The sequence below is a fragment of the Orcinus orca genome, chromosome 6 (genome assembly GCF_937001465.1).
Source record: "Orcinus orca chromosome 6, mOrcOrc1.1, whole genome shotgun sequence".
Taxonomy (NCBI): Eukaryota; Metazoa; Chordata; class Mammalia; order Artiodactyla; family Delphinidae; genus Orcinus; species Orcinus orca.
Window position 1 is genome coordinate 288,152 of NC_064564.1, and position 13,998 is coordinate 302,149.

Consider the following 13,998-nt stretch of genomic DNA (forward strand, 5'->3'; position numbering starts at 1 on the left):
AGTTACTAGTCAGGTACATTCTTAGGCGTTTAATATGGGGTGTTGAGTCCATCTCGTTGAGCAAGGAGTAGCTCTTGTCTATTCCATATTTGGCTTAAGGAACTTTATCTGTGCTCATTTCAATCTCTGGTTTTATGCAGCACCCCGACTCACCTTTCCCCTTAAGCAAGCATAAGTTGGTTTTCTAAATTTGAGACCCTCTTCTGTTTTGTAATCCAGTTCCTGTGTAACCAAGTTTACATTCCGTGTATTAGTGATGTCTTATGATGTTTCTATTTCTGTGTGACTTATTTCAGTTAGAATCATCATACCTGAATCCACTCATTATGCTGCTACGGGCCTGATGACATAGATTTCATTGCTGAGTGATATTGCATTGTACGTAAGTACCACAACTTCTTTATCCATTTTTCACTTTCTGCGATATTGAACTTGTACTGTAAATGAGGTTCTTGTAAACAGAGCCGTCCCAAACTTTGGGGTGGCTGTGTCTTTTTGATTTTAATTTCCCTAATCTATAGGACCATAAGTGGAAGTGCCCTAGGCTCTGTTGCTTTGTTTTTTAGATGTTTCAGGAAACACCATACACTTCTCCCGAGTGGCTGTTGGCAATTTACATCCCGCCCATCAGCATAACAAAGCTCTCAGTTCTCCATGGCCTGTCCTGCCTTTCTGGATTTTATACTTTTTTCCGATTGCCCTTTTGACCAGGGGGAAGTGAGACTTCATTTTAGTGCAGATTTCCTTTGCAAGATTGCTTGGTTGGCCAAAAAGGGCGTATGCGTTTTTTCCTGAATATCTTCAGGAAAAAACGCATACGCCCTTTTTGCCCAAGTGCATCATTGTCGACGTTCTGCCTCTTTTCCTATTTTTAAATGCAATTCCAGTCTACCTCCTGAAATCGGTTTCCTGCAATTCTGCCCCGCTTTCAAGTCCTCTTGGCAGCCTTACTTCAGTATATATTCGGACGATAGCTGTCATTTATAACTCTGCAGGTTTGTGAATTACAGTGCCCCTGAGCTCCTTTCTTCAACTCGCTTTCTTGTGAGCTGGCAGCAACACCGCAGGATTGCTTCAGGCTCTAATCTGGTTCCGGCACGGCACGCTGAGCCTTTGGTTAATTCCTCTTCCTGGTGGGAAATGAGAGTTAAATTTGCCTGTCCAGACACCTCCAGCTAGTCTCTCATTGGTTCTCCCTATTCCTGTTCATCTTCCACAGAAATTGCAAACTGGACCAAACAGGAGGTTAAAGGCACTGACTCTCCAAGTCAGGAGAGTGTTAGTAAAGCATCTGGAAAGTTGCACCCGAGTACCAGGGGACGAGAACTGAGACATATTGGAACACGACTCCCGATCACATGGTTGATTATACTCTGGGTTCCACATGCATGTTTTAGCTGAAGGCAGTATCCCTTAAACCTGGAGAGTTGAGACCCGTGGAATGGGTACCATGCAATATGACTTCAAAGGGTCTTCATTTGCTCACTGAACCTCTCCAATCCTATCACTGCTGCTTTTATGCCCCTGTACACACGCTTGATTCTCTTTTGGAGACATGGCAATCCATAGGTTTTAAGATACTTACTAGTCAGGTACACTCTTAGGCGTTTAATATGGGGTGTTGAGTCCATTTCGTTGAGCAAGGAGTAGCTCTTGTCTATTCCATATTTGGCTTAAGGAACTTTCTCTGTGCTCATTTCAATCTCTGGTTTTATACAGCACCCCAACTCACCTTTCCCCTTAAGCAAGCATAAGTTGTTTTTCTACATTTGAGACCCTGTTCTTTTTTGTAATCCAGTTCCTGTGTAGCCAAGTTTACATTCCGTGTATTAGTGATATCTTATGATTTTTCTTTTTCTCTGTGATTTATTTCAGTTAGAATCATCATACCTGAATCCACTCATTATGCTCCTATGGGCCTGATGACATAGATTTCATTGCTGAGTGATATTGCATTGTACGTAAGTACCACAACTTCTTTATCCATTTTTCACTTTCTGCGATATTGAACTTGTACCGTAAACGAGGTTCTTGTAAACAGAGCCATCCCAAACTTTGGGGTGGCTGTGTCTTTTTGATTTTAATTTCCCTAAGCTATAGGACCATAAGTGGAAGTGCCCTAGGCTCTGTTGCTTTGTTTTTTAGATGTTTCAGGAAACACCATACACTTCTCCCCAGTGGCGGTTTGCAATTTACATACCGACCATCAGCATAACAAGGCTCCCAGTTTTCCATGGCCTCTCCTGACTTTCTGGATTTTACACTGTTTTCAGATGGCCCTTTTGACCGGGGGGAAGTGAGACTTCATTGTAGTGCAGATTTCCTTTGCAAACTTGCTTGGTTGGCCAAAAAGGGCGTATGCGTTTTTTCCTGAATATATTCAGGAAAAAACGCATACGCCCTTTTTGGCCAAGTGCATCATTGTGGACGTTCTGCCTCTTTTCCTATGCTTTAAATGCAATTCCAGTCTACCTCCTGAAATCGGTTTCCTGCAATTCTGCCCCACTTTCAAATCCTCTTGGCAGCCTTACTTCAGTATATTTTTGGACGATAGCTGTCATTTATAAGTCTGCAGGTTTGTGAATTACAGTGCCCCTGAGCTCCTTTCTTCAACTCGCTTTCTTGTGAGCTGGCAGCAACACCGCAGGATTGCTTCAGGCTCTAATCTGGTTCCGGCACGGCACGCTGAGCCTTTGGTTAATTCCTCTTCCTGGTGGGAAATGAGAGTTAAATTTGCCCGTCCAGACACCTCCAGCTAGTCTCTCATTTGTTCTCCCTATTCCTGTTCATCTTCCGCATAAATTGCAAACTGGGCCAAACAGGAGGTTAAAGGCACTGACTCTCCAAGTCAGGAGAGTGTTAGTAAAGCATCTGGAAAGTTGCACCCGAGTACCAGGGGACGAGAACTGAGACATATTGGAACACGTCTCCCAATCACATGGTTGATTATACTCTGGGTTCCACATGCATGTTTTAGCTGAAGGCAGTATCCCTTAAACCTGGAGAGTTGAGACGCGTGGAATGCGTACCATGCAATATGACTTCAAAGGGTCTTCATTTGCTCACCGAACCTCTCCAATCCTATCACTGCTGCGTTTATGCCCCTGTACACACGCTTGATTCTCTTTTGGAGACATGGCAATCCATAGGTTTTAAGATAGTTACTAGTCAGGTACATTCTTAGGCGTTTAATATGGGGTGTTGAGTCCATCTCGTTGAGCAAGGAGTAGCTCTTGTCTATTCCATATTTGGCTTAAGGAACTTTATCTGTGCTCATTTCAATCTCTGGTTTTATGCAGCACCCCGACTCACCTTTCCCCTTAAGCAAGCATAAGTTGGTTTTCTAAATTTGAGACCCTCTTCTGTTTTGTAATCCAGTTCCTGTGTAACCAAGTTTACATTCCGTGTATTAGTGATGTCTTATGATGTTTCTATTTCTGTGTGACTTATTTCAGTTAGAATCATCATACCTGAATCCACTCATTATGCTGCTACGGGCCTGATGACATAGATTTCATTGCTGAGTGATATTGCATTGTACGTAAGTACCACAACTTCTTTATCCATTTTTCACTTTCTGCGATATTGAACTTGTACTGTAAATGAGGTTCTTGTAAACAGAGCCGTCCCAAACTTTGGGGTGGCTGTGTCTTTTTGATTTTAATTTCCCTAATCTATAGGACCATAAGTGGAAGTGCCCTAGGCTCTGTTGCTTTGTTTTTTAGATGTTTCAGGAAACACCATACACTTCTCCCGAGTGGCTGTTGGCAATTTACATCCCGCCCATCAGCATAACAAAGCTCTCAGTTCTCCATGGCCTGTCCTGCCTTTCTGGATTTTATACTTTTTTCCGATTGCCCTTTTGACCAGGGGGAAGTGAGACTTCATTTTAGTGCAGATTTCCTTTGCAAGATTGCTTGGTTGGCCAAAAAGGGCGTATGCGTTTTTTCCTGAATATCTTCAGGAAAAAACGCATACGCCCTTTTTGCCCAAGTGCATCATTGTCGACGTTCTGCCTCTTTTCCTATTTTTAAATGCAATTCCAGTCTACCTCCTGAAATCGGTTTCCTGCAATTCTGCCCCGCTTTCAAGTCCTCTTGGCAGCCTTACTTCAGTATATATTCGGACGATAGCTGTCATTTATAACTCTGCAGGTTTGTGAATTACAGTGCCCCTGAGCTCCTTTCTTCAACTCGCTTTCTTGTGAGCTGGCAGCAACACCGCAGGATTGCTTCAGGCTCTAATCTGGTTCCGGCACGGCACGCTGAGCCTTTGGTTAATTCCTCTTCCTGGTGGGAAATGAGAGTTAAATTTGCCTGTCCAGACACCTCCAGCTAGTCTCTCATTGGTTCTCCCTATTCCTGTTCATCTTCCACAGAAATTGCAAACTGGACCAAACAGGAGGTTAAAGGCACTGACTCTCCAAGTCAGGAGAGTGTTAGTAAAGCATCTGGAAAGTTGCACCCGAGTACCAGGGGACGAGAACTGAGACATATTGGAACACGACTCCCGATCACATGGTTGATTATACTCTGGGTTCCACATGCATGTTTTAGCTGAAGGCAGTATCCCTTAAACCTGGAGAGTTGAGACCCGTGGAATGGGTACCATGCAATATGACTTCAAAGGGTCTTCATTTGCTCACTGAACCTCTCCAATCCTATCACTGCTGCTTTTATGCCCCTGTACACACGCTTGATTCTCTTTTGGAGACATGGCAATCCATAGGTTTTAAGATACTTACTAGTCAGGTACACTCTTAGGCGTTTAATATGGGGTGTTGAGTCCATTTCGTTGAGCAAGGAGTAGCTCTTGTCTATTCCATATTTGGCTTAAGGAACTTTCTCTGTGCTCATTTCAATCTCTGGTTTTATACAGCACCCCAACTCACCTTTCCCCTTAAGCAAGCATAAGTTGTTTTTCTACATTTGAGACCCTGTTCTTTTTTGTAATCCAGTTCCTGTGTAGCCAAGTTTACATTCCGTGTATTAGTGATATCTTATGATTTTTCTTTTTCTCTGTGATTTATTTCAGTTAGAATCATCATACCTGAATCCACTCATTATGCTCCTATGGGCCTGATGACATAGATTTCATTGCTGAGTGATATTGCATTGTACGTAAGTACCACAACTTCTTTATCCATTTTTCACTTTCTGCGATATTGAACTTGTACCGTAAACGAGGTTCTTGTAAACAGAGCCATCCCAAACTTTGGGGTGGCTGTGTCTTTTTGATTTTAATTTCCCTAAGCTATAGGACCATAAGTGGAAGTGCCCTAGGCTCTGTTGCTTTGTTTTTTAGATGTTTCAGGAAACACCATACACTTCTCCCGACTGGCTGTTGGCAATTTACATCCCGCCCATCAGCATAACAAGGCTCCCAGTTCTCCATGGCCTGTCCTGCCTTTCTGGATTTTACACTTTTTTCAGATGGCCCTTTTGACTGGGGGGAAGTGAGACTTCATTGTAGTGCAGATTTCCTTTGCAAGCTTGCTTGGTTGGCCAAAAAGGGCGTATGCGTTTTTTCCTGAATATATTCAGGAAAAAACGCATACGCCCTTTTTGGCCAAGTGCATCATTGTCGACGTTCTGCCTCTTTTCCTATGCTTTACATGCAATTCCAGTCTACCTCCTGAAATCGGTTTCCTGCAATTCTGCCCCGCTTTCAAGTCCTCTTGGCAGCCTTACTTCGTATATTTTTGGACGATAGCTGTCATTTATAACTGTGCAGGGTTGTGAATTACAGTGCCCCTGAGCTCCTTTCTTCAACTCGCTTTCTTGTGAGCTGGCCGCAACACCGCAGGATTGCTTCAGGCCAAATTCTGGTTCCGGCATGGCACGCTGAGCCTTTGGTTAATTCCTCTTCCTGGTGGGAAATGAGAGTTAAATTTGCCCGTCCAGACACCTCCGGCTAGTCTCTCATTGTTTCTCCCTATACCTGTTCATCCTCCACAGAAATTTCAAACTGGGCCAAACAGGAGGTTAAAGGCACTGACTCTCCATGTCGGGAGAGTGTTAGTTAAACTTCTGGAATGTTGCACCCGAGTACCAGGGGACGAGAACTGAGACATATTGGAACACATCTCCCGATCACATGGTTGATCATACTCTGGGTTCCACATGCATGTTTTAGCTGAAGGAAGAATCCCTTAAACCTGGAGAGTTGAGACCCGTGTAATGGGTACCATACAATACGACTTCAAAGGGTCTTCATTTGCTCACCAAAACTCTCCAATCCTATCACTGCTGCGTTTATGCCCCTGTACTCACGATTGATTCACTTTCAGAGACATAGCAATCCATAGGTTTTAAGATACTTACTACTCAGGTACATTATTAGGCGTTTAATATGGGGTTTTGAGTCCATTTCGTTGAGCAAGGAGTAGCTCTTGTCTATTACATATTTGGCTTAAGGAACTTTATCTGTGCTCATTTCAATCTCTGGTTTTATGCGGCACCCCAACTCACCTTTCCCCTTAAGCAAGCATAAGTTGGTTTTCTAAATTTGAGACTCTGTTCTGTTTTGTCATCCAGTTCCTGTGTAGCCAAGTTTACATTCCGTGTATTAGTGATATCTTATGATGTTTCTTATTCTGTGTGACTTATTTCAGTTAGAATCATCATACCTGAATCCACTCTATGCTGCTACGGGCCTGATGACATAGATTTCATTGTTGAGTGATATTGCATTGTACGTAAGTACCACAACTTCTTTATCCATTTTTCACTTTCTGTGATATTGAACTTGTACCGTAAACGAGGTTCTTGTAAACAGAGCCGTCCCAAACATTGGGCTGGCTGTGTCTTTTTGATTTTAATTTCCCTAAGCTACAGGACCATAAGTGGAAGTGCCCTAGGCTCTGTTGCTTTGTTTTAGATGTTCCAGGAAACACCATACACTTCTCCCGAGTGGCTGTTGGCAATTTACATCCCGCCCATCAGCATAACAAGGCTCCCAGTTCTCCATGGCCTGTCCTGCCTTTCTGGATTTTACACTTTTTTCAGATGGCCCTTTTGACTGGGGGGAAGTGAGACTTCATTGTAGTGCAGATTTCCTTTGCAAGCTTGCTTGGTTGGCCAAAAAGGGCGTATGCTTTTTTTCCTGAATATATTCAGGAAAAAAAGCATACGCCCTTTTTGGCCAAGTGCATCATTGTCGTCGTTCTGCCTCTTTTCCTGTGCTTTAAATGCAAATCCAGTCTACCTCCTGAAATCGGTTTCCTGCAGTTCTGCCCCGCTTTCAAGTCCTCTTGGCAGCCTTACTTCAGTATATTTTTGGACGATAGCTGTCATTTATAACTCTGTAGGTTTGTGAATTACAGTGCCCCTGAGCTCCTTTCTTCAACTCGCTTTCTTGTGAGCTGGCCGCAACACCCAGGATTGCTTCACGCCCTAATCTGGTTCTGGCACGGCACGCTGAGCTTTTGGTTAATTACTCTCCCTGGTGGGAAGTGAGAGATAAATTTGCCCGTCCAGACGCCTCCAGCTACTCTCTCATTTTTTCTCCCTATTCCTGTTCATCTTCCGTGGAATTTGCAAACTGGGCCAAACAGGAGGTTAAAGGCAATGACTCTCCAAGTCGGGAGAGTGTTAGTAAAGCATCTGGAATGTTGCACCCGAGTACCAGGGGAGGAAAACTGAGACATATTTGAACACGTCTCCTGATCACACGGTTGATCATACTCTGGGTTCCACATGCATGTTTTATCTGAAGGAAGAATCCCTTAAACCTGGAGAGTTGAGACCCGTGGAATGGGTACCATGCAATATGACATCAAAGGGTCTTCGTTTGCTCACCGAACCTCTCCAATCCTATCACTGCTGCGTTTATGCCCCTCTACACATGCTTGATTCTCTTTCGGAGACATAGCAATCCATAGATTTTAAGATATTACTAGTCAGGTACATTCTTAGGCGTTTAATATGGGGTTTTGAGTCCATTTCGTTGAGCAAGGAGTAGCTCTTGTCTATTACATATTTGGCTTAAGGAACTTTATTTGTGCTCATTTCAATCTCTGGTTTTATGCAGCACCCCAACTCACCTTTCCCCTTAAGCAAGCATAAGTTGATTTTCTAAATTTGGGACAATGTTCTGTTTTGAAATTCAGTTCCTGTGTAGCCAAGTTTACATTCCGTGTATTAGTGATATCTTATGATGTTTCTTTTTCTGTGTGACTTATTTCAGTTAGAATCATCATACCTGAATCCACTCATTATGCTGCTACGGGCCTGATGACATAGATTTCATTGCTGAGTGATATTGCATTGTACGTAAGTACCACAACTTCTTTATCCATTTTTCACTTTCTGCGATATTGATTATGTACCGTAAACGAGGTTCTTGTAAACAGAGCCATCCCAAACTTTGGGGTGGCTGTGTCTTTTTGATTTTAATTTCCCTAAGCTATAGGACCATAAGTGGAAGTGCCCTAGGCTCTGTTGCTTTGTTTTTTAGATGTTTCAGGAAACACCATACACTTCTCCCGAGTGGCTGTTGGCAATTTACATCCCGCCCATCAGCATAACAAGGCTCCCAGTTCTCCATGGCCTGTCCTGCCTTTCTGGATTTTACACTTTTTTCAGATGGCCCTTTTGACCCGGGGGAAGTGAGACTTCATTGTAGTGCAGATTTCCTTTGCAAGCTTGCTTGATGGCCTAAAACTGCATATGCGTTTTTTCATGAATATATTCAGGAAAAAACGCATACGCCCTTTTTGGCCAAGTGCATCATTGTCGACGTTCTACCTCTTTTCCTATGCTTTAAATGCAATTCCAGTCTACCTCCTGAAATTGGTTTCCTGCATTTCTGCCCCGCATTCAAGGACTCTTGGCAGCCTTACTTCGTATATTTTTGGACGATAGCTGTCATTTATAACTGTGCAGGGTTGTGAATTACAGTGCCCCTGAGCTCCTTTCTTCAACTCGCTTTCTTGTGAGCTTGCCGCAACACCGCAGGATTGCTTCAGGCCCTAATCTCGTTCCGGCACGGCATGCTGTGCCTTTGGTTAATGCGTCTTCCTGGTGGGAAATGAGAGTTAAATTTGCCCGTCCAGACACCTCCAGCTAGTCTCTCATTGGTTCTCCCTATTCCTGTTCATCTTCCACAGAAATTGCAAACTGAGTCAAACAGGAGGTTAAAGGCACTGACTCTCCAAGTCGGGAGAGTGTTAGTAAAGCGTCTGGAATTTTGCACCCGAGTACCAGGCGACGAGAACTGAGACATATTTGAACACGTCTCCCGATCACACGGTTGATCATACTCTGGGTTCCACATGCATGTTTTAGCTGAAGGCAGTATCCCTTAAACCTGGAGAGTTGAGACGCGTGGAATGGTTACCATGCAATATGACTTCAAAGGGTCTTCATTTGCTCACCGAACCTCTCCAATCCTATCACTGCTGCGTTTATGCCCCTGTTCACACGCTTGATTCTCTTTTGGAGACATGGCAATCCATAGGTTTTAAGATACTTACTAGTCAGGTACATTCTTAGGCGTTTAATATGGGGTGTTGAGTCCATTTCATTGAGCAAGGAGTAGCTCTTGTCTATTACATATTTGGCTTAAGGAACTTTATCTGTGCTCATTTCAATCTCTGGTTTTATGCAGCACCCCAACTAACCTTTCCCCTTAAGCAAGCATAAGTTGGTTTTCTAAATTTGAGACCCTGTTCTGTTTTGTAATCCACTTCCTGTGTAGCCAAGTTTACATTCCGTGTATTAGTGATATCTTATGATGTTTCTTTTTCTGTGTGATTTATTTCAGTTAGAATCATCATACCTGAATCCACTCATTATGCTGCTACGGGCCTGATGACATAGATTTCATTGCTGAGTGATATTGCATTGTCCGTAAGTACCACAACTTCTTTATCCATTTTTCGCTTTCTGCAATATTGAACTTGTACCGTAAACGAGGTTCTTGTAAACAGAGCCGTCCCAAACTTTGGGGTGGCTCTGTCTTTTTAATTTTAATTTCCCTAAGCTATAAGACCATAAGTGGAAGTGCCCTAGGCTCTGTTGCTTTGTTTTTTCGATGTTTCAGGAAACACCATACACTTCTCCCGAGTGGCTGTTGGCAATTTACATCCCGCCCATCAGCATAACAAGGCTCTCAGTTCTCCATAGCCTGTCCTGCCTTTCTGGATTTTACACATTTATCAGATGGCCCTTTTGACCGGGGGAAGTGAGACTTCATTGTAGTGCAGATTTCCTTTGTAAGCTTGCTTTGTTGGCCAAAAAGTGCGTTTGCGTTTTTTCCTGAATATATTCAGGAAAAAACGCATACGCCCTTTTTGGCCAAGTGCATCATTGTCGACGTTCTGCCTCTTTTCGTATGCTTTAAATGCAGTTACATCTACCTCCTGAAATTGGTTGCCTGCAATTCTGCCCCACTTTCAAGTGCTCTTTGCAGCCTTACTTCAGTATATTTTTGGACGATAGCTGTCATTTATAAGTCTGCAGGTTTGTGAATTACAGTGCCCCTGAGCTCCTTTCTTCAACTCGCTTTCTTGTGAGCTGGCAGCAACACCGCAGGATTGCTTCAGGCTCTAATCAGGTTCCGGCACGGCACGCTGAGCCTTTGGTTAATTCCTCTTCCTGGTGGGAAATGAGAGTTAAATTTGCCCGTCCAGACACCTCCAGCTAGTCTCTCATTTGTTCTCCCTATTCCTGTTCATCTTCCGCATAAATTGCAAACTGGGCCAAACAGGAGGTTAAAGGCACTGACTCTCCAAGTCAGGAGAGTGTTAGTAAAGCATCTGGAAAGTTGCACCCGAGTACCAGGAGACGAGAACTGAGACATATTGGAACACGTCTCCCGATCACATGGTTGATTATACTCTGGGTTCCACATGCATGTTTTAGCTGAAGGCAGTATCCCTTAAACCTGGAGAGTTGAGACGCGTGGAATGGTTACCATGCAATATGACTTCAAAGGGTCTTCATTTGCTCACCGAACCTCTCCAATCCTATCACTGCTGCGTTTATGCCCCTGTTCACACGCTTGATTCTCTTTTGGAGACATGGCAATCCATAGGTTTTAAGATAGTTACTAGTCAGGTACATTCTTAGGCGTTTAATATGGGGTGTTGAGTCCATTTCATTGAGCAAGGAGAAGCTCTTGTCTATTACATATTTGGCTTAAGGAACTTTATCTGTGCTCATTTCAATCTCTGGTTTTATGCAGCACCCCAACTTACCTTTCCCCTTAAGCAAGCATAAGTTGGTTTTCTAAATTTGAGACCCTGTTCTGTTTTGTAATCCACTTCCTGTGTAGCCAAGTTTACATTCCGTGTATTAGTGATATCTTATGATGTTTCTTTTTCTGTGTGATTTATTTCAGTTAGAATCATCATACCTGAATCCACTCATTATGCTGCTACGGGCCTGATGACATAGATTTCATTGCTGAGTGATATTGCATTGTCCGTAAGTACCACAACTTCTTTATCCATTTTTCGCTTTCTGCAATATTGAACTTGTACCGTAAACGAGGTTCTTGTAAACAGAGCCGTCCCAAACTTTGGGGTGGCTCTGTCTTTTTGATTTTAATTTCCCTAAGCTATAGGACCATAAGTGGAAGTGCCCTAGGCTCTGTTGCTTTGTTTTTTCGATGTTTCAGGAAACACCATACACTTCTCCCGAGTGGCTGTTGGCAATTTACATCCCGCCCATCAGCATAACAAGGCTCTCAGTTCTCCATAGCCTGTCCTGCCTTTCTGGATTTTACACATTTATCAGATGGCCCTTTTGACCGGGGGAAGTGAGACTTCATTGTAGTGCAGATTTCCTTTGTAAGCTTGCTTTGTTGGCCAAAAAGTGCGTTTGCGTTTTTTCCTGAATATATTCAGGAAAAAACGCATACGCCCTTTTTGGCCAAGTGCATCATTGTCGACGTTCTGCCTCTTTTCGTATGCTTTAAATGCAGTTACATCTACCTCCTGAAATTGGTTGCCTGCAATTCTGCCCCGCTTTCAAGTGCTCTTTGCAGCCTTACTTCAGTATATTTTTGGACGATAGCTGTCATTTATAAGTCTGCAGGTTTGTGAATTACAGTGCCCCTGAGCTCCTTTCTTCAACTCGCTTTCTTGTGAGCTGGCAGCAACACCGCAGGATTGCTTCAGGCTCTAATCTGGTTCCGGCACGGCACGCTGAGCCTTTGGTTAATTCCTCTTCCTGGTGGGAAATGAGAGTTAAATTTGCCCGTCCAGACACCTCCAGCTAGTCTCTCATTTGTTCTCCCTATTCCTGTTCATCTTCCGCATAAATTGCAAACTGGGCCAAACAGGAGGTTAAAGGCACTGACTCTCCAAGTCAGGAGAGTGTTAGTAAAGCATCTGGAAAGTTGCACCCGAGTACCAGGGGACGAGAACTGAGACATATTGGAACACGTCTCCCAATCACATGGTTGATTATACTCTGGGTTCCACATGCATGTTTTAGCTGAAGGCAGTATCCCTTAAACCTGGAGAGTTGAGACGCGTGGAATGCGTACCATGCAATATGACTTCAAAGGGTCTTCATTTGCTCACCGAACCTCTCCAATCCTATCACTGCTGCGTTTATGCCCCTGTACACACGCTTGATTCTCTTTTGGAGACATGGCAATCCATAGGTTTTAAGATAGTTACTAGTCAGGTACATTCTTAGGCGTTTAATATGGGGTGTTGAGTCCATCTCGTTGAGCAAGGAGTAGCTCTTGTCTATTCCATATTTGGCTTAAGGAACTTTATCTGTGCTCATTTCAATCTCTGGTTTTATGCAGCACCCCGACTCACCTTTCCCCTTAAGCAAGCATAAGTTGGTTTTCTAAATTTGAGACCCTCTTCTGTTTTGTAATCCAGTTCCTGTGTAGCCAAGTTTACATTCCGTGTATTAGTGATGTCTTATGATGTTTCTATTTCTGTGTGACTTATTTCAGTTAGAATCATCATACCTGAATCCACTCATTATGCTGCTACGGGCCTGATGACATAGATTTCATTGCTGAGTGATATTGCATTGTACGTAAGTACCACAACTTCTTTATCCATTTTTCACTTTCTGCGATATTGAACTTGTACTGTAAATGAGGTTCTTGTAAACAGAGCCGTCCCAAACTTTGGGGTGGCTGTGTCTTTTTGATTTTAATTTCCCTAATCTATAGGACCATAAGTGGAAGTGCCCTAGGCTCTGTTGCTTTGTTTTTTAGATGTTTCAGGAAACACCATACACTTCTCCCGAGTGGCTGTTGGCAATTTACATCCCGCCCATCAGCATAACAAAGCTCTCAGTTCTCCATGGCCTGTCCTGCCTTTCTGGATTTTACACTTTTTTCCGATGGCCCTTTTGACCAGGGGGAAGTGAGACTTCATTGTAGTGCAGATTTCCTTTGCAAGATTGCTTGGTTGGCCAAAAAGGGCGTATGCGTTTTTTCCTGAATATCTTCAGGAAAAAACGCATACGCCCTTTTTGGCCAAGTGCATCATTGTCGACGTTCTGCCTCTTTTCCTATTTTTAAATGCAATTCCAGTCTACCTCCTGAAATCGGTTTCCTGCAATTCTGCCCCGCTTTCAAGTCCTCTTGGCAGCCTTACTTCAGTATATATTCGGACGATAGCTGTCATTTATAACTCTGCAGGTTTGTGAATTACAGTGCCCCTGAGCTCCTTTCTTCAACTCGCTTTCTTGTGAGCTGGCAGCAACACCGCAGGATTGCTTCAGTCTCTAATCTGGTTCCGGCACGGCACGCTGAGCCTTTGGTTAATTCCTCTTCCTGGTGGGAAATGAGAGTTAAATTTGCCTGTCCAGACACCTCCAGCTAGTCTCTCATTGGTTCTCCCTATTCCTGTTCATCTTCCACAGAAATTGCAAACTGGACCAAACAGGAGGTTAAAGGCACTGACTCTCCAAGTCAGGAGAGTGTTAGTAAAGCATCTGGAAAGTTGCACCCGAGTACCAGGGGACGAGAACTGAGACATATTGGAACACGTCTCCCGATCACATGGTTGATTATACT